The sequence below is a fragment of the Bombina bombina genome, chromosome 4 (genome assembly GCF_027579735.1).
Source record: "Bombina bombina isolate aBomBom1 chromosome 4, aBomBom1.pri, whole genome shotgun sequence".
Lineage (NCBI taxonomy): Eukaryota > Metazoa > Chordata > Amphibia > Anura > Bombinatoridae > Bombina > Bombina bombina.
In genome coordinates this window covers 119,999,290-120,018,958 of record NC_069502.1, presented here as the reverse complement: position 1 = coordinate 120,018,958, position 19,669 = coordinate 119,999,290, and the positions used below count along the sequence as shown (strand labels likewise).

General features: G+C 41.6%; 1 protein-coding gene across 1 annotated transcript in view; it reads right to left on the bottom strand.

Annotated features, from left to right (window-relative positions):
* Positions 1 to 19,669, bottom strand: part of OPN5 (opsin 5) — a 373,243-nt gene that overhangs the window by 341,364 nt on the left and 12,210 nt on the right. The window lies entirely within an intron of this gene.

Below are 19,669 nucleotides of genomic sequence, written 5' to 3'. Positions count from 1 at the left end.
AACAGCATATTTGTTGCACAAATTTTTGAGCTACAGTAATTAGCATTGTCGTGTGTATCTCCGGGCAACCCCAAAATGTTTGTATTGTTTTATTATACAGTAGCTTGTTACATGGTCTAACAAATAAAACTTACAAGGAAATGCTTAAAGGGACATTAAATGGAAGCTGCAATGTGCATGAAACTGCAGCTTCATATCTGAAAATCCCTTTGCAATGCATAATATAGCTTTGTTTTGTCAAATTATATTTCATGCTTTTTCCTTTCCTTCCCTGTCCCCCCCAGAGCAAAAGGACCCTTGGTAACCCATCACAGCTCTTTACTTGTATATGTGGTAAGAACATGCATGGAGAAGGAGACAGGCAACACTATCATCTTCTATTCCCTTAAAGGGACATTAAACACTAAGGGGTATATTTATCAAAGCGTCAACTGGAAATAGGCTTGAATCCCGCGTCGCAGTTGTCGAGAGATTTATCCGCTGTAGTTATCAAAGCATCAAAATTGGCAAATGTTGAAATTTGTGATGTAATATACGATCCCGCGATCTCAATCCGATGCAGATCGATGCTTGTGTCATTACAGATGTTTGGAATTCAGATTCAACTCTATTTGACCCTTTTCCCAATTTATCAAACATTTAACAGGTATGCACACGTGTATTCTGACGCAGCATACCTAGTTTTCAATCCGCCACCCTTGAGGTCGCGGATGCCATAGAACTCAATGGGTGTCTGAAAACACAGAAAGCTTATGTTCGATGCTGCAAGAGAATGAAGTATATTACATAATAAAAGTACATTAGAAACTCTATTAAAATTGTATACCCTTTCTAAATCAAACAATGTTATTGCTATACATTTGGTGCACTAGTAGATATAGGGATAAAAATGAAAAATACACTACTACTTATGGATTATGTTACAAATGTGTCTCTCATTACAAAGCAAGGGGACAATATTATTTCTACAAATTTGTTGAAACGTTTTGCCCCAAACTTGTCGCACTAATAGATATAGAGATAAAAATGAAATAAATACACAACATAATATAGCTAACTTCCTTTTTATTTTTTGTGAAAAATCTATGTGCACCATGTTTAAGCCATGTAATACAAGTCCCACTCTCCACGTCGCACCAATTTTGACTCAACACTTTTCGCATCAATTATGATGCAAACTCCAAAACAACCCACACACTACTGAAGTTTTCAACCACTTTTGATTGGAATATGCATAATCACATGATTTATGACATCAGCCAATCTGATTCAAATATACTTTTTAAACTATCACTAATGAATCAAATTGCTCGATACTTGTGTCATTGATCACTCATCAGAACATTAAGTAAGTGCCATTTGTTACATTGTGTATTATACTTTGAAAGTATGCACTAAAACCTGGTTCAATGACCGTGGGATTACTGTGCTAGATTGGCCAGCAAACTCGCCTGACCTGAACCCCATAGAGAATCTATGGGGCATTGCCAAGAGAAAGATGAGAGACATGAGACCGAACAATGCAGAAGAGCTGAAGGCTGCTATTGAAGCATCCTGCTCTTCCATAACACCTTGCAGTGCCACAGGCTGATAGCTTCCATGCCACGCCGCATTGAGACAGTAATTGCTGCAAAAGGGGCCCAAACCAAGTACATATAGTATGCATGCTTATATAGGGAGTGCAGAATTATTAGGCAAGTTGTATTTTTGAGGATTAATTTTATTATTGAACAACAACAAAGCTGAATAGTTTTGGAAGTAGTTTTTAGTTTGTTTTTAGTTATAGCTATTTTAGGGGGATATCTGTGTGTGCAGGTGACTATTACTGTGCATACTTATTAGGCAACTTAACAAAAAACAAATATATACCCATTTCAATTATTTATTTTTACCAGTGAAACCAATATAACATCTCAACATTCACAAATATACATTTCTGACATTCAAAAACAAAACAAAAACAAATCAGTGACCAATATAGCCACCTTTCTTTGCAAGGACACTCAAAAGCCTGCCATCCATGGATTCTGTCACAGTGTTTTGATCTGTTCACCATCAACATTGCGTGCAGCAGCAACCACAGCCTCCCAGACACTGTTCAGAGAGGTGTACTGTTTTCCCTCCTTGTAAATCTCACATTTGATGATGGACCACAGGTTCTCAATGGGGTTCAGATCAGGTGAACAAGGAGGCCATGTCATTAGATTTTCTTCTTTTATACCGTTTCTTGCCAGCCACGCTGTGGGGTACTTGGACGCGTGTGATGGAGCATTGTCCTGCATGAAAATCATGTTTTTCTTGAAGGATGCAGACTTCTTCCTGTACCACTGCTTGAAGAAGGTGTCTTCCAGAAACTGGCAGTAGGACTGGGAGTTGAGCTTGACTCCATCCTCAACCCGAAAAGGCCCCACAAGCTCATCTTTGATGATACCAGCCCAAACCAGTACTCCACCTCCACCTTGCTGGCGTCTGAGTCGGACTGGAGCTCTCTGCCCTTTACCAATCCAGCCACGGGCCTATCCATCTGGCCCATCAAGACTCACTCTCATTTCATCAGTCCATAAAACCTTAGAAAAATCAGTCTTGAGATATTTCTTGGCCCAGTCTTGACGTTTCAGCTTGTGTGTCTTGTTCAGTGGTGGTAATCTTTCAGCCTTTCTTACCTTGGCCATGTCTCTGAGTATTGCACACCTTGTGCTTTTGGGCACTCCAGTGATGTTGCAGCTCTGAAATATGGCCAAACTGGTGGCAAGTGGCATCTTGGCAGCTGCACGCTTGACTTTTCTCAGTTCATGGGCAGTTATTTTGCGCCTTGGTTTTTCCACACGCTTCTTGCGACCCTGTTGACTATTTTGAATGAAACGCTTGATTGTTTGATGATCACGCTTCAGAAGCTTTGCAATTTTAAGAGTGCTGCATCCCTCTGCAAGATATCTCACTATTTTTGACTTTTCTGAGCCTGTCAAGTCCTTCTTTTGACCCATTTTGCCAAAGGAAAGGAAGTTGCCTAATAATTATGCACACCTGATATAGGGTGTTGATGTCATTAGACCACACCCCTTCTCATTACAGAGATGCACATCACCTAATATGCTTAATTGGTAGTAGGCTTTCAAGCCTATACAACTTGGAGTAAGACAACATGCATAAAGAGGATGATGTGGTCAAAATACTCATTTGCCTAATAATTCTGCACTCCCTGTACTTTTCAGAGGTCCGATATTGTTCTACAGGTATGTACAATTCTTGTTTTATTGATTGCATTAGCTGATTAGAGTGGGACACTTTTAGCCTATATTGCACCTTTTCACAATATTCACACTATTCTAATTTTCTGAGATTGTGGATTTGGGGTTTTCATGAGCTGTAAGCCATAATCATCACAATTATGACAAATCATGGCTTAAACTATCTTGCTTTGCATATAATGAGTCTATCTTATATATTAATTTTACCTTTTAAGTTGCATTAGTGAAATAAATGAAATTTTGCACGATATTCTAATTTTTCGAGTTTCACCGGTGTGTGTGTATATATATGCTTATGATTAAGCTGAAATGCCGAAACATGTAAAGCATACATCCTAGCTTTGCATTCCTACTTATTTTAAATTGTTTGAAATAAAGATCACTTTTTACTGTATCCTGAGAGAAGTGCCGACTTTTTCTTCTGCTATTCAAGTATATATATATATATATATATATATATATATATATATATAAAACAAAGTAGAGTTCACTACACAGCGCTAATCTCACAATATATAGTGTACTGTTTCAATACACCTAGTGTGACAATATTATGGCATAAATGTTTCAAGCAATGATTCCTACAGAGAGCGCGTTGCTACAATGTTTCAATATAATTATTAAGAAGTAAATAAACACATATGATTTATCAGCTGTTGTTTCAATATTACAGTTACTAACATGTAGAGAATATAAAGTTCCAAAATATGCTGGTAAAGTCTTAAAAAAGCAAGGGTGTTCTATCTTCCAATTGAACGTTCAGTAATGCAGACATAGAATGACAACAATCCCAAATGGCCTCACAGGCTACTCACATTAGGTGACCTCAATCGTATGAGGTAAGGAACAGGCGTTTTGGACGTACTAGGCTTCTGCGCTGATCCTCCGGTAGCAAGATTGTGATCCTGTGCGTTGTCTCAGATAGATTTTTGGTTCGTCAGTTGGAGCCAAAGCGCGAAGTATCTTTCAAATCTCTTCACTCCCCGGGATCTCCAATGCTGATGTCGGCAACGGTTCTTTGCCTCTTTAATAACTCCAACAGTCTTTATCTGAAAACGATCCAAAATAGTTCTCAGGCAAAGCAGAGGTCAAGTTACAGTTCAGGCAGGCACATGTGAATCCAACACAGGCTGGCAGCTACTAAGCTGAAGAATTGCTGCTGACAGTTTTCAGATTTAGTGACCACCATCCATGTTAACAAGTTGTTTGCTGTGCCGCAATGATGGAATTGCTGGGGCTGCTATACAAGACAAGCTGACAAGCTGACTATTAAAGATGATTGACCTCAACACATATTATCCTATCTGAGTGCAATACTGGAGCGGTATAGGCCTGCCAGCTCAGCTATCCCTCTGTGAATCCACCCAATTTTATCAGATTACATATGGTTTAATTATGAATTGTATCATGTACTAATTATTAGCAATATCGTCAGTTTGGCAGGCTTATACCGCTTCAGTATTGCAATCAGATAGGATAATATGTGCTGAGGTTAATCCTCTTTATTAGTCAGCTTGTCAGTGCAATCTGTGAGCATTTCTTGGTATACACTTGCCTAAACTTATTTGCTAATACCTGATTTGCATCTTTATATGGGTATAGATTAATCACTTATTAGTACATTTCTTTAACTAGTGGATATGCTAGCCCTCATTCTATTTTCACTTTTAATTTAAATGTTATTTACACCTACACCAGTAGCCTTTGTTACTTTTTAATGGCATGTTAATAAATAATAAGTTTTATTGTTATACTCGCTTTCGGTGATGTGTTTGTGACCAAAGCGCCTGACCAGATGGAGGCTAAGGTACTCCTAGTGCTTGTTGATAAAGAAAAAGAAAGATACCAAAAAATGCGAAAGGATGGAGGGAACGACTGTATCAAAACTAAAAAGAAGACCCATTGAGGGAGGAGGGGAGGTGTCAAAGTAAATAAAGATAAGAACAAAGAAAGATCTCCAAAGGAAATAAGCAATTAAAGCGCCAAAGGAATCTTTAATCTGAGTTCCCATGAACTAACCGAAGAAGAAAATTCTATTCTCAAGTTCGGTCTTTCATTTGCCCCGACAAGGAGTCTGGATAAGTTACAAACATTCATAAACACAAAGGAATATATCAGAAAATTAACTTTGAAAAGATTTTTCTTAAAATCACCAATGGAGAGGTCAGGATGGACATCGAGAGAATACACAAATATAGAGACAAGAGAGAACTATAAACATACAGAATTGAAACCAAAATCTATTTTTATCCAATAAACAGCAAAGGAACTGCAATTGAGTCCTTTGAGACTATAGTGTGTAGAGAAATAAGAGACATACAGTCAAAGAAACACAATCTTTCGGACCAACAGATCAAGACGATTAGCAAACTAGAAAACAATCACAATCTAACAATCAAACCTGCGGACAAAGGAGGTTTTGTGATTATGAACAGAAGTGATTACAGACTGGAGAACGAAAGGATTCTGAGCGATCAGAAGACATACTTGAAATTGCCTAATAATCCGTTAGAAATATATAAAAAAGAGTTGATGGGGATACTTAGTGAAGCAAAGAAGATGGGGATACTTAATGATAAAGAGTTTAGCTACATTAATGTAAGCCACCCAAAAACCCCAGTACTATATCACCTTCTGAAAATTCACAAATACCTACAGAGACCACCAGGAAGACCAATAATTTCGGGCATAGGTTCCTTAAGTAACAATCTGTCTGAATATGTAGACTTAAATCTACAAAAATATGTTAAACAGTTACCTTCTAAAGGATTCAACCCAGGTGTCACAGATACCAGACAGCTAAGGTTACCCCTAACCCCCCCTTCAACCTCACCCCTGTTGTTTCTCAGTGGTTTTGGGCTCCTCAGAGCAACCACATTCTCTGGAAGCTTTATGTTTGTTTGTTTTGTGAAGAGCTGGTCTATGACCAGGAAAACCCTCCTAGGCTGGCCGGGCTCCTGGAACTCCCGGTTGGCTGCCTCACAAAGGACACCCGCCTAACTCCTCTCAGGCTGGCTGGGCTCCTGGAACTCCCGGTCGGCCACAGGACAGCAGGACACCAGCTAACTTTACCCCTGGTCATTCCAGCAGCCCTTTGCCCCAGATCTCCGCTCTTTTGGGGAGTGGTAGCCCCTAGGGAGGACAAGAGCTGTGGCAATTATCAGAGGGGAGCTCCTTTGGGAACTGGGGGTTTTGGACACCCCTAACCCCATACATGAAACGGACTGTAACTCCGGTCCCCAGTAACGAATCATGCTGATTTTTGGACTGTGGCATCTGGGGACTGAGAGCTTTAAATACCCTGGAAGTGCCGCTGCTCCACCAGGATCACCCCAAAACCGCCACCCATAGGTATTGGGATTATGTGAGACTGTGGCTCATATCGAGGTGCCGGGTTGTCTGGAGGGGCGGGAATGGCTGGAAAACTGTGGCATTGTCTTCTGTTCTTATCAAGATGAGCTGCCTGTATAAAAGGAGTGTGTGTTTTCAATAAAATCAGTTCTATTTTCACCTGAATGCTAGTCTGTCTATTTATTTGGGTGGGCCCCAGCTAGAATCACTTTCCTGGGCTACATAGCAGCCTGTTCCAGGCAGAGGAAGGACCCTCAGGCAGAGCTACCCAGTCTGGGTAGCCGGAGTCTGCCACAGGGTGGGACCCTGAGTACTGGTGCTGTCGGGCATCAGGGGTGGCTACAGGCTGTGGTCACTTGCCAGCTACATAGCTGCAGTTGGCAGGGAGGAAGCAGGACCCATTTGGCGGAGCTACCCAGTCGGGGTATCCGGGGAATCCATCACATTGGCTGGCAGCGGTGGGATCTGCTTCTTCCACACGATTCATGCTGACAGAGAAGGGCCACAGTAGCTGATAACTATGGAAGCCGAGTATCTAAGGAGAGTACAGGAGGCACTGACCCAGCTGGATGGTCCTGGTTCTGAACTGGACCAGCTGAGCTGCAGGAGCATTGTCTGCCGGCAACTATGGAGGGAGAGTCTTCAACATGAAAAGGATTGTGATGGAAAGGTCCTCCCCACAGATGATGAGAGGTACTGGGTCCGGTGGGACTTGCGAGTGCAAGGAATGGCTATTGGAACTAGATTGACTGGTTTGGGCAGAGATGAGGGTGGAGGATGGCTATCGGGACCTCCGATGGCTCGCTATGCAAGTATGGCCATGGCTGGAGGGATTGCCCCCCCACAGAGGGCTTTGGCTTCGGCGGCCCTGGGTTACTATTGGAAAAGTTGACAGAAGACCCAGAATTTGGGTGCAGGGCAGAACTGAGAGTAAAGAACATTGGCCACTCCCGAGAGCAGCTGTTCTGATCTCTCGGGGGTACCCTGGCTGGTATCCGATATGGTATCACTTATTGTCCAAGAATGGGGACTGGAAAAGGCATACAAGAGGCTGCTAGACCGAGTTCTGCAGCATGCCATGGAGTCTGCACGGAGCTGTGGTGCAGCACTCTGGGAATCATGGAGGTTGGCCTCAGATGAGTGGCAACAGAGCATAAGCAATGACGAGATGCTAGATACAGATCAGCAGATTGGGCCCGAGCTTATAGACCTGGACAAAGGAGCCACCCCAGCAGAAGCACTGGCAACGGGGCAGAGAGCCGCTGGCCTCTGCCCAGCACCTGTAACAGCCCCAGGAAACCAGGAAAATGATGTAGGCGTCCTCCCTCCCCTTACAGAGAACCCCTTGCAGGGAGAGATGGATGTCAGTCTCTCTCCCCAGTGGCAGAGCCATCCCCTGGACAAAGGAGCCACCCCAGCAGAAGCACTGGCAACGGGGCAGAGAGCCGCTGGCCTCTGCCCAGCACCTGTAACAGCCCCAGGAAACCAGGAAAATGATGTAGTCATCCTCCCTCCCCATAAACAGAACCCCTTCCTGGGGGAGGAGACAGTTGGTCTCTCTCCCCAGCGGCAGAGCCAGAAGCAAGGAAAGGAGACAGTCGGTCTCTCTCCCCTTACAGAGAACCCCTTGCAGGGAGAGATGGATGTCGATAACTGTCCCTGGCAGCAGAACCCCTTCCCAGGAGAGGAGACAGTCGGTCTCTCTACCCAGCAACAGTGCCAGGTACAGGGAGAGGAGACAGTCGGTCTCTCTCCCCAGTGGCAGAGCCATCCCCTGGGAGCGGAGGTAGTCATCCTCCCTCCCCGTAAGCAGAACCCCTTCCTGGGAGAGGAGACAGTCGGTCTCTTTCCCCAGTGGCAGAGCCATCCCCTGGGAGTAGAGGTAGTCATCCTCCCTCCCCTTACACAGAACCCCTTCCTGGGAGAGGAGACAGTCGGTTTCTCTCCCCAGTGGTAGATCCATCCTTCGGGAGCGGAGGTAGTCGCCTCCCTCCCCTTACAGAGAAGCCCTTGCAGGGAGAGACGGGTATCGATATCTCTCCCCAGCGGCCGAATCCCTTTCTGGGAGAGGAGACAGTTGGTCTCTCTCCCCAGCAGCAGAACCCCGTACAGGGAGCAGAGACAGCCGGTCTCCCTCCCCAGTGGCAGCACAGTTTCCCATGGAGTGGAGATAGCAGACCTCCCTCCCCAGTGGTAGATCTCCTTCTCCGGAGAAGAGACAGATGGACTCTCCCCTCAGTAGCTTGGCAGGGTCTCTACCCTTTTCTTGTCCCGGAGTATTTCTCACCAAGGGCAGGTGTTGCATTGGGCAAGGAGGATAAAAGTGTATACAGTTGGTGCCACATGTTTGGGCACCCGAGCTTTACCTGCCCCACCAAGGGGCAACCTCTCCCTCCAGTCTGGGGTGGGAATACAGCCGGGAAACTGGCACTGGCTTTGTTTGTGGGTACTTAACAGAGTGTCACAGAGGGAGACAGTTTGGCCATGGAACTTAAGGACACTGGAACTTGTGGAACAGCAATTGTTTGGGAGCCGGCCTTAGCAAACTTGTTTGGGACTTTGCATTATGTGACTATCCCTGCGCCCAGGGCACCAGCAGGAACCCCCCGGGATGCCCCAGGCTCAGGAGAGATGGGATAACCTCTCCCAGCAACCGAGAAGTGGAGGGCCACCGTCAGACAGCTAAGGCTACCCCCAATCCCCCTACAACCTCACCCCTATTATTTCTCAGTGGTTTTGGGCTCCTCAGAGTAACCACAATCTCTGGAAGCTTTTGTTTGCTTGTTTTGTGAAGAGCTGGTGTATGACCAGGAAATCCCTCCTAGGCTGGCCGGGCTCCTGTGCCGCCTCACAACGGACACCCGCCTAACTGCTCTCAGGCTGGCCGGGCTCCTGGAACTCCCGGTCGGCCACAGGAAAGCAGGACACCTGCTAACTTTACCCCTGGTCGCTCCAGCATCCCTTTGACCCAGATCTCTGCTCTTTTGGGGATTGGAAGCCCCTAGAGAGGACAAGAGCTGTGGCAATTATCAGAGGGGAGCTCCTTTGGAAACTAGGGGTTTTGGACACCCCTAACCCCATACATTCAACAGACTGTAACTCCGGTCCCCAGTAACAAATCATGCTGATTTTAAAATGACACCCTTTAAGTGCCGCCCCTAGGTATTGGGTATTGGGATTATGTGAGACTGTGGCTCATATGGAGGTGCCGGGCTGTCTGGAGGGGTGGGAATGGTGGGAAAACTGTGGCATTGTCTTCTGTTCTTATCAAGATGAGCTGTCTGTATAAAAGGAGTGTGTGTTTTCAATAAAATCAGTTCTATTTTCACCTGAATGCTAGTCTGTCTAGTTATTTGAGTGGGCCCCAGCTAGAATCACTTTCCTGGGCTACATAGCAGCCTGTTCCAGGCAGAGGAAGGACCCATAGGCAGAGCTACCCAGTCTGGGTAGCTGGAGTCTGCCACAGGATGGGACCCTGAGTACTGGTGCTGTCAGGCATCAGGGGTGGTTACAGGTTGTGGTCACCTGCCATCTACATAGCTGCAGTCGGCAGGGAGGAAGCAGGACCCATTTGGCAGAGCTACACAGTCGGGGTATTCGTCACACCAGGTATTGAACCTTTTTGAAGAAATATCTTGGGAAGACAGATATATTTTGGCGACATGCAATGTCATGTCACTATATACAAGTATCCCACATCAAGAAGGGCTAGAAGAAGTAAAATTCTTTCTTGAGAAGGATCCAGAGGTCCCGGAAAAACAAAGGGAATTAATCTTAGAAAGTATTAAATACATCTTGACTCACAATTATTTTTGTGACAAAGGAAAATACTACCAACAAATTTGTGGTACGGCGATGGGGACCAGGTTTGCGCCGAGGTATGCAAACCTATACATGGGAAAATGGGAACACATCTTCTGGGAATCATGCCCAGCAAGCGCAGGCCTGGTCCTCTATCACTGCTACATAGATGACATAATAATCATATGGAAGGGGACAAAGAAGGACTTAGAATACACCATCAAAGTCATGAATAAAAATACGCTCAACCTGAAATTTACGTATGAATGTAGTGCCATCGAATTAACCTTCCTGGATCTTAAAATAGAGGTTAAAGAGGGGAAAATAGAGACATCTACCCACTTCAAGGAGGTTGATAGTAACAGTTACATCCATAGAACAAGTTGTCACCATAACAATTGGAAAGACAACATCCCAAAATGACAACTGCTGAGGATGAGGAAGAACTGTTCAAATCAAATAAAGTGGGTAGAACAAGCTCAACTTATCAAATCTAAATTTTTAGATAGAGGGTACAGTGAGAACATGCTGGACCAAAAGATCAAAGAGGTTGGAAATATTGAAAGAAATGAATTGACGAAATACAGAAATAGGACAACAAGGATAGAAGAAGATGGTGAATTCTTAAACATCCCGATGATAATGGAGTATAGCGAAAATAAAAACATCATTGAAAAAAATCTTCCAGAAACACTGGGCACTACTAAAGGATGATGACATAATAGGGGAAAGACTCCCTATAACACCTAGGTTCATCTACAGAAAAACAAAATACCTGAGAAATAAAATAGCTCCCAGTATACAGATGAACAAGAAAGTATTAGGAACCAATGATGTTTTTGGGAAAAAGATTAAAGGCTTTTTCCCTTGCTTTACTTGTAAAGCATGTAAATGTGGAGTTAAGTCCGCAAAATTCAGATGCCATAATAAAAAAGAACACAAAATACATGACTTAATCTGGTGCCAGGACAAAGGAGTGGTGTACATGTTACAGTGCTCTTGTGGCCTCCAGTATGTAGGTCAAACATCTAGAGCACTAAAGGACAGAATACGTGAACATCTGCTGTCAATCGAGAAATTAAATATGGAAACAGCCTTGTACAAACATTTTTCTACGATACATCAAGGGAATACAAAAGATCTAACATTTATGGGAATACAGAAGGTCAGGAAAGATTGGAGAGGAGGCAATTACGAAAAGAAATTGCTTACTGCAGAATCCAAATGGATTTTTAATTTGGACTATCTGTATCGCAAAAGATTAAATAATAAAGAAGATCTGTCTCATCTTTTAAATATGATATAAGTACTTTTTGCAAATTTTGAACGCTCACTATTGCTAAAACTCCAATTTATCTTAAGGGATTTTTCACCAAAATGAACTATAATCATCCCAAAGGATAAATAATAAAGAAGATCTGTCTCATCTCTTCAATATGATTTAAGACCCCGAGACGCTCACTTAATGGTACCTTCATTCATCTTTAGTCGTCGGATGAATAGTATGCTCCGCGTTGTATGTCTTGAAGACGGACCCGCACCACGCCGGATGGATGAAGATAGAAGATGCCGTCTGGATGAAGACTTCTGCCCGTCTGGAGGACCACTTCGCCCGGCTTGGATGAATACTTCTCCCGGCTTCGTTGAGGAGTTTGGCCCGGCATGGATGAAGACTTCTCCCTGTAAGTCGATCTTCAGGGGGTTAGTGTTAGGTTTTTTTAAGGGTGTATTGGGTGGGTTTATTTTTTAGATTAGGGGTTTGGGCTTGCAAAAGTGCTAACTGCCCTTTTAAGGGCAATGCCCATCCAAATGCCCTTTTCAGGGCAATGGGGAGCTTAGGTTTTTTTAGATAGTATTTTATTTGGGGGGTTGGTTGTGTGGGTGGTGGGTTTTACTGTTGGGGGTGTTGTTTGTATTTTTTTACAGGTAAAAGAGCTGATTACTTTGGGGCAATGCCCCACAAAAGGACCTTTTAAGGGCTATTGGTAGTTTAGTTTAGGCTAGGGTTTTTTTATTTTGGGGGGCTTTTTTTATTTTGATAGGGCTATTAGATTAGGTGTAATTAGTTTAAATATCTTGTAATTTGTTTATTATTTTCTGTAATTTAGTGGGGGGGTTTGTACTTTAGCTAATTTAATTTAATTGATTTAATTGTTGTTAATTTAGCTAATTTATTTAATTATAGTGTAGTGTTAGGTTTTAGTGTAACCTTAGGTTAGGTTTTATTTTGCAGGTACTTTTATTTATTTTAGCTAGGTAGTTATTACATAGTTAATAACTATTTAATAACTATTCTACCTAGCTAAAATAAATACAAACTTGCCTGTAAAATAAAAATAAACCATAAGCTAGCTACAATGTTACTATTAGTGATATTGTAGCTAGCTTAGGGTTTATTTTATAGGTAAGTATTTAGTTTTAAATAGGAATAATTTAGGTAATGATAGTAATTTTCTTTAGATTTATTTAAATTATATTTAAGTTAGGGGTTGTTAGGGTTAGACTTAGGTTTAGGGGTTAATACCTTTAATATAGTGGCGGCGACGTTGGGGGCGGCAGATTAGGAGTTAATAAGTGTAGGTAGGTTGCAGCGACATTGGGGGCGGCAGATTAGGGGTTAATAAATATAATGTAGGTGTCGGCGATTCCGGGGGCAGCAGATTAGGGGTTCATAAATATAATGTAGGTGGCGGGGGTGTCCAGAGTGGCAGATTAGGGGTTAAAAATTGTATTATAGTGTTTGCGATGCAGGAGGCCTCGGTTTAGGGGTGAATAGGTACTTTATGGGTGTTAGTGTACTTTTTAGCACTTTAGTTATGAATTTTATGTTTGGTGTTGTACCATAAAACTCATAACTATTGACTTTTAAATGCGTTAGGACTTTTTGGCCGACTTTTTGATAGACTCTTAATACCGGCTCAATGGACGTCCCATAGAAAAAAGACTTTACAAAGTTTACGTAAGTCGTTTTGCGGTAAGGCCAAAAAAGTGTGCGGTGACCCTAAACCTTCAAGACTCGTTATACCAGCGGGCGTAAAAAAAGCAGCATTAGGACCTCTTAACGCTGTTTTTTTACCCTAACACACAACTCGTAATCTAGCCGGTAGTTTCTCTCCAGCTAAGTTTCTCTTTCTAGTGAGCTTTATTACTTTATATGGGAGACATCTAGCAATTGGCAGAAAAGTCCCTTTTTTTAATATATATATATATATATATTTCAAAGGACAGCCCCTGTGAGTATTGGAGAGGTTCTTCACATCTGGCCCTAAATAATTAATAATTTTAATTATTGGGCCCTAAATTTACTAAAGTAGTATCTACAGTCCTAAACCACCTTGTATCCTCTCTAACGTTAAAAAAAAAAAAACTTTGCTTGTTGTAAGCAACACACAAGTAGTCATGGGGTATTTGAGAGATGGCTCTGCAAAGTTGTCAATAAAAGTTTAATTTTTTTTTTTTAAAAAAAAACAATAAAATTATGACACCGAGTACTAAGCACTACATGTCACGCATGTTTCATATGAATCTGCATTTGATCACTCTTTAAAATGATGGTAAATTTCAGAATTGAATGTGGCAACGATAAATATATTAGTTTGCAAGCAAAACTGCACAATTAAGATAATTTTTTTTACAAAGTCTCTATATTTATAATCTTACTCGTTTGTCTGTTCCTCCGCCCTCTTCATTTCTTCTTTCACTGGGTTGTGACGTATAGAAAAATCCTGCACACTCTAGGTAGAATTTCTATGCAAAGTATAAAGGGTTGGTCTTCAAGAGTGCCGTATGTCACACTCGATGATTGGATGTTCATTGAAATGTCATTAAAAAAAAAAAGAGTTCATCCCAGTGGGTCGGCATAAAATTGAAATAAAAGCATTACTAGTGAACCCTTTCACAGACTGATTTAAAAACAAACAAAAAAAAAAAAAAAAAAAAATAACGTACATACTGTATATACTTTTTTGATAGTAAAGATTACATATATGGCATTTGTTTAGCTAAAGTTTACCTCCACTTAAGAGAACACAAGCTTTGAGAGATTATAGGTTAGATGTGAGATGCAGGGTTTGAACCTAAATTAGAGTGCATGAGAAACTTGCAGCATTTACAGCATAATTATATTTTGTAGATTTGGCTGCAATCTTGCAATAAACTAACATGCTGGATGTGTCTGAAAATTTTTGCAATACATTATCACCCTGCTGGATATTCCTGTGTTCCACTAAACACTTGCTGTTATACAAACGTGCTCATTGATTGTGAAGCTTCTCTCGAGTATTCTGCTGCACCTGAATAACACTTTTTGGCGATTGGCGGTGAAACTGTGGACAGACGTGGACCCCTGCTCTGAGACGAGAGGCGAGTTAGCCAGGAAACTCAGAGGATTCGGCTTGCCTGTATTGCACTAATTCCAGTGCTTCACCACATGTGAGTGTATATATACCCTTGTTATACTTATCATATATCCTCACAGTATTATGTTATGTGGCGCCTTCTCGACTTTTCTATAAGGTTAAAACCTTGTTGCTGCAATTAATCTTCTATAGCCTAACTCCACCCAATTAGGAACAGATATGTGTTAGGGTTAGGTGTGCATTTCCATTTACTAGAATTGTGAAACTTTTAACTTTTAGACTTAAAGGGACACTGAACCCAATTTTTCTTTCATGATTCAGATAGAGCATGCAATTTTAAGCAACTTTCTAATTATCAATTTGTCTTCGTTTTCTTGCAATCTTTATTTGAAAAAGAAGCCATCTAAACTTTTTTTTTGTTTTAGTACTCTGGACAGCACTTTTTTATTGTTGGATGAATGTATCCACCAATCAGCAAGAACAACCCAGGTTGTTCACCAAAAATCGTCTGGCATCTAAACTTACATTCTTGCATTTCAAATAAAGATACCAAGAGAATGAAGACAATTTGATAATAGGAGTAAATAAGAAAGTTGCTTAAAATTGCATGCTCTATCTGAATCATGAATGAAAATTTTTGGGTTCAGTGTCCCTTTAAATTACAGGAAAAGGGGAAACATAAATAAAAAAAAAATTACTACACATAATTAGAAATTTTATATTAAAATACCAGTATGTTTTCTGTTAATTAAGGTTACAATTCAGAAGGATATATGGGCTATGGGCACATTTGATGATGCTTTTCATATTGAGAATAAATATCCTAGATTCCAATATATTTTGACAAACCATCAATAAATATCACAAATCTATATTTCCAAACCTCCCAACATCTGCTGTATGATTTCTGGGGTGTGGGTGATTCAAATCTTATTTTTAATTATCATATATAATTCATGTACCGGTTTCATAACTTAAAGGGACATTATACACTCAGTTTTATCTTTGCATAAATGTTTTGTAGATGATCTATTTATATAGCCCATAAAGTTTTTTTTTTTTTTTGTTTTTTTTTAATGTATAGTTTTGCTTATTTTTAAATAACATTGCTCTGATTTTCAGACTCCTAACCAAGCCCCAAAGTTTTATGAGAATACCGAGGTATACCTACTCCAGCTTGCTCCTGTTTGTGTAAAGGGTCTTTTCATATGCAAAAGAAACGGGGGAAGTGTCTTATTTCCCACTTGCAGTGGGCTTTCCAGCTACCTTTTCAACATAGCTAAACTGAGAGCTTCTAAGTAAGTTTTTAAAAAGTTTTATACTGGATTTTTATATCAATATATGTGCATCTTATTCTTTATAGTAGTGTCTATTGCATGCAGTTATATGAAAATGAGTGTATACTGTCCCTTTAAAATGTTATGTGAACTGTGTTTTTTTTATTTTAAATGCAAATCTACATTTTCAACCAGGCCAAGTTGTAGAATTTTGGAAAATCAAAAATCATTTGAGCAATTAAGGTACTGTACTTTCTGGTCAATTTGAATAAACCATGCAAGCTATAGGGGGTGATTATGTAAGCCAAATGCATTAGAAAAACATTAGATAACTTAATGTGGGGTTGACAAATCGAATGAGCTAAAATTCAAAAGTCTGATAGTAACCACCCCAATAAACAAGAATGCAATCCAAGCCAGATTGTGTTTTATTTATCTGTTAGAAATCCAGTTTAGGATGACAATAAGTTGTTTCACATTTTGACATCTACAGGGAGTGCAGAATTATTAGGCAAATTAGTATTTTAACCACATCATCCTCTTTATGCATGTTGTCTTACTCCAAGCTGTATAGGCTCGAAAGCCTACTACCAATTAAGCATATTAGGTGATGTGCATCTCTGTAATGAGAAGGGGTGTGGTCTAATGACATCAACACCCTAAATCAGGTGTGCATAATTATTAGGCAACTTCCTTTCCTTTGGCAAAATGGGTCAAAAGAAGGACTTAACAGGCTCAGAAAAGTCAAAAATAGTGAGATATCTTGCAGAGGGATGCAGCCCTCTTAAAATTGCAAAGCTTCTGAAGCGTGATCATCGAACAATCAAGCGTTTCATTCAAAATAGTCAACAGGGTCGCAAGAAGCGTGTGGAAAAACCAAGGCGCAAAATAACTGCCCATGAACTGAGAAAAGTCAAGCGTGCAGCTGCCAAGATGCCACTTGCCACCAGTTTGGCCATATTTCAGAGCTGCAACATCACTGGAGTGCCCAAAAGCACAAGGTGTGCAATACTCAGAGACATGGCCAAGGTAAGAAAGGCTGAAAGACGACCACCACTGAACAAGACACACAAGCTGAAACGTCAAGACTGGGCCAAGAAATATCTCAAGACTGATTTTTCTAAGGTTTTATGGACTGATGAAATGAGAGTGAGTCTTGATGGGCCAGATGGATAGGCCCGTGGCTGGATTGGTAAAGGGCAGAGAGCTCCAGTCCGACTCAGACGCCAGCAAGGTGGAGGTGGAGTACTGGTTTGGGCTGGTATCATCAAAGATGAGCTTGTGGGGCCTTTTCGGGTTGAGGATGGAGTCAAGCTCAACTCCCAGTCCTACTGCCATTTTCTGGAAGACACCTTCTTCAAGCAGTGGTACAGGGAGAAGTCTGCATCCTTCAAGAAAAACATGATTTTCATGCAGGACAATGCTCCATCACACGCGTCCAAGTACTCCACAGCGTGGCTGGCAAGAAAGGGTATAAAAGAAGAAAATCTAATGACATGGCCTCCTTGTTCACCTGATCTGAACCCCATTGAGAACCTGTGGTCCATCATCAAATGTGAGATTTACAAGGAGGAAAAACAGTACACCTCTCTGAACAGTGTCTGGGAGGCTGTGGTTGCTGCTGCACGCAATGTTGATGGTGAACAGATCAAAACACTGACAGAATCCATGGATGGCAGGCTTTTGAGTGTCCTTGCAAAGAAAGGTGGCTATATTGGTCACTGATTTGTTTTTGTTTTGTTTTTGAATGTCAGAAATGTATATTTGTGAATGTTGAGATGTTATATTGGTTTCACTGGTAAAAATAAATAATTGAAATGGGTATATATTTGTTTTTTGTTAAGTTGCCTAATAATTATGCACAGTAATAGTCACCTGCACACACAGATATCCCCCTAAAATAGCTATAACTAAAAACAAACTAAAAACTACTTCCAAAACTATTCAGCTTTGATATTAATGAGTTTTTTGGGTTCATTGAGAACATGGTTGTTGTTCAATAATAAAATTAATCCTCAAAAATACAACTTGCCTAATAGATCTGCACTCCCTGTATAAACATGCAGGTTTCCTGTTACAACACAAACTGAGCTAAAAAGGCATCCGGCATTAATGCATTTTACATCTGTATGGATTTATTGCTTATACTAACAAATAGTAAGTGCCTAAACCATGCATACTGTAAAACTCACAGAGCAAGGCTAAAGCATGTAGTGTTTATAAATAACCTATTATCTGTTGCATCACTCACTAAAGAAATCCAAACTGCCTCTGGAAGCGACATCAGAGCAAGAACTGTGCTTCAGGCACCTCATGAATTGCGTTTCCATGGTCAAGCAGCTGTACCTAAAGTGATACACTCATTCTAACAGGCCCAGTAGAATGTTAGGGTATATGTGTGTAACTACTAGAATCCATTCAGTACCAGTGTAATATTTGAGGGCCACTATGCCCTACCCTGTTCCACCAACATTCAATTTTTCACCTGTATACATATATGTGAATATATGTACATAAATATGGAAACATATGCAATCTACCTTTTCTTCATAAATGGGGAGAGTCCACAGGAGGCAAAGACACCCCAGCCAAAGGCGTAAATACCCCCCCCCCCCCCACACTTCCCTCATTCCCCAGTTATTCTTTGCCTTTCGTCACAGGAGGTTGGCAGAGAAGTGTCGGAAGATTTAAGAGAGTAGTACTCTTCGAAATGAGACTGGAGTTTTAAGTAATCCTGTCAGCCTCTCAGTGAGAGCATGGATGAATGTTAGAGTCCGGAGATGCAGGGAGAGTCTTTCTGCTTTCTTCACTCAAGTCCATGTGAGAAGCGAGGTTACTATCTGTCACATTTGAAGGGCCATGTTCCTGTTCCACGGTGTCGATTCTGATAAGGTCATTTCATTTTACTTCGATGATGTGAATGTAATGTAAATGAAGAAGTCAGGGTCTCAGTGGGACTCCTTTATCTTTATGGAATCATGGGTTAATATCTCCTGAGGGGGGTTATTGAACAGGGGGGGGGGACTTTAATCATGTTTGTTATGTGATTCTGTCTGCTAATGTGTAGTGAAAATTGGGCTTGTGGCTATATCGGAACATAACAGCCTTTTTGTCAGGCTGCGCAGCCCTGGTGGCCTTGGCGTGCTTTTTTCTGGCCTGCATGGTGTACCTTGTGACTAGGCATGGTCACGTTCTGTTCTCAATGTCCGTATTCCTGACCGTGTGGCGACAGAGAGAATCTGTTCGCTAGTTGCCTGGGTCACAAGAAGTGGTGTAAGCCATCGGGGGGGGGGGGGGGTGTAAGGTGCCATTTTTATATTTCTATCCATAATTATCTATCACCAAGTTATGGAGGATTCAGATTTTTTGGAGATGAATGTCTCTGATTCAGATTCTACTTCTTGCGAAGAGTATGAAATGGCCCGGGTAATCCATGCCCATCAGTTATGTTCCGAATACCTCTTTAGAGTGCTCTCTTCTCCCAGAACAGGGAACTTAGAGTCCGCTGAGCCATCCGCCCCTGGGGATCCCATATCCCGTGAGGCCCGTCCCCTAGAACCTTCATTGGCTACGCAAGCAGGTGTCCCTAATGCCGTTACCCTTTCTCCGGAAGGCGGCTTGTTTCCTTAAGAGG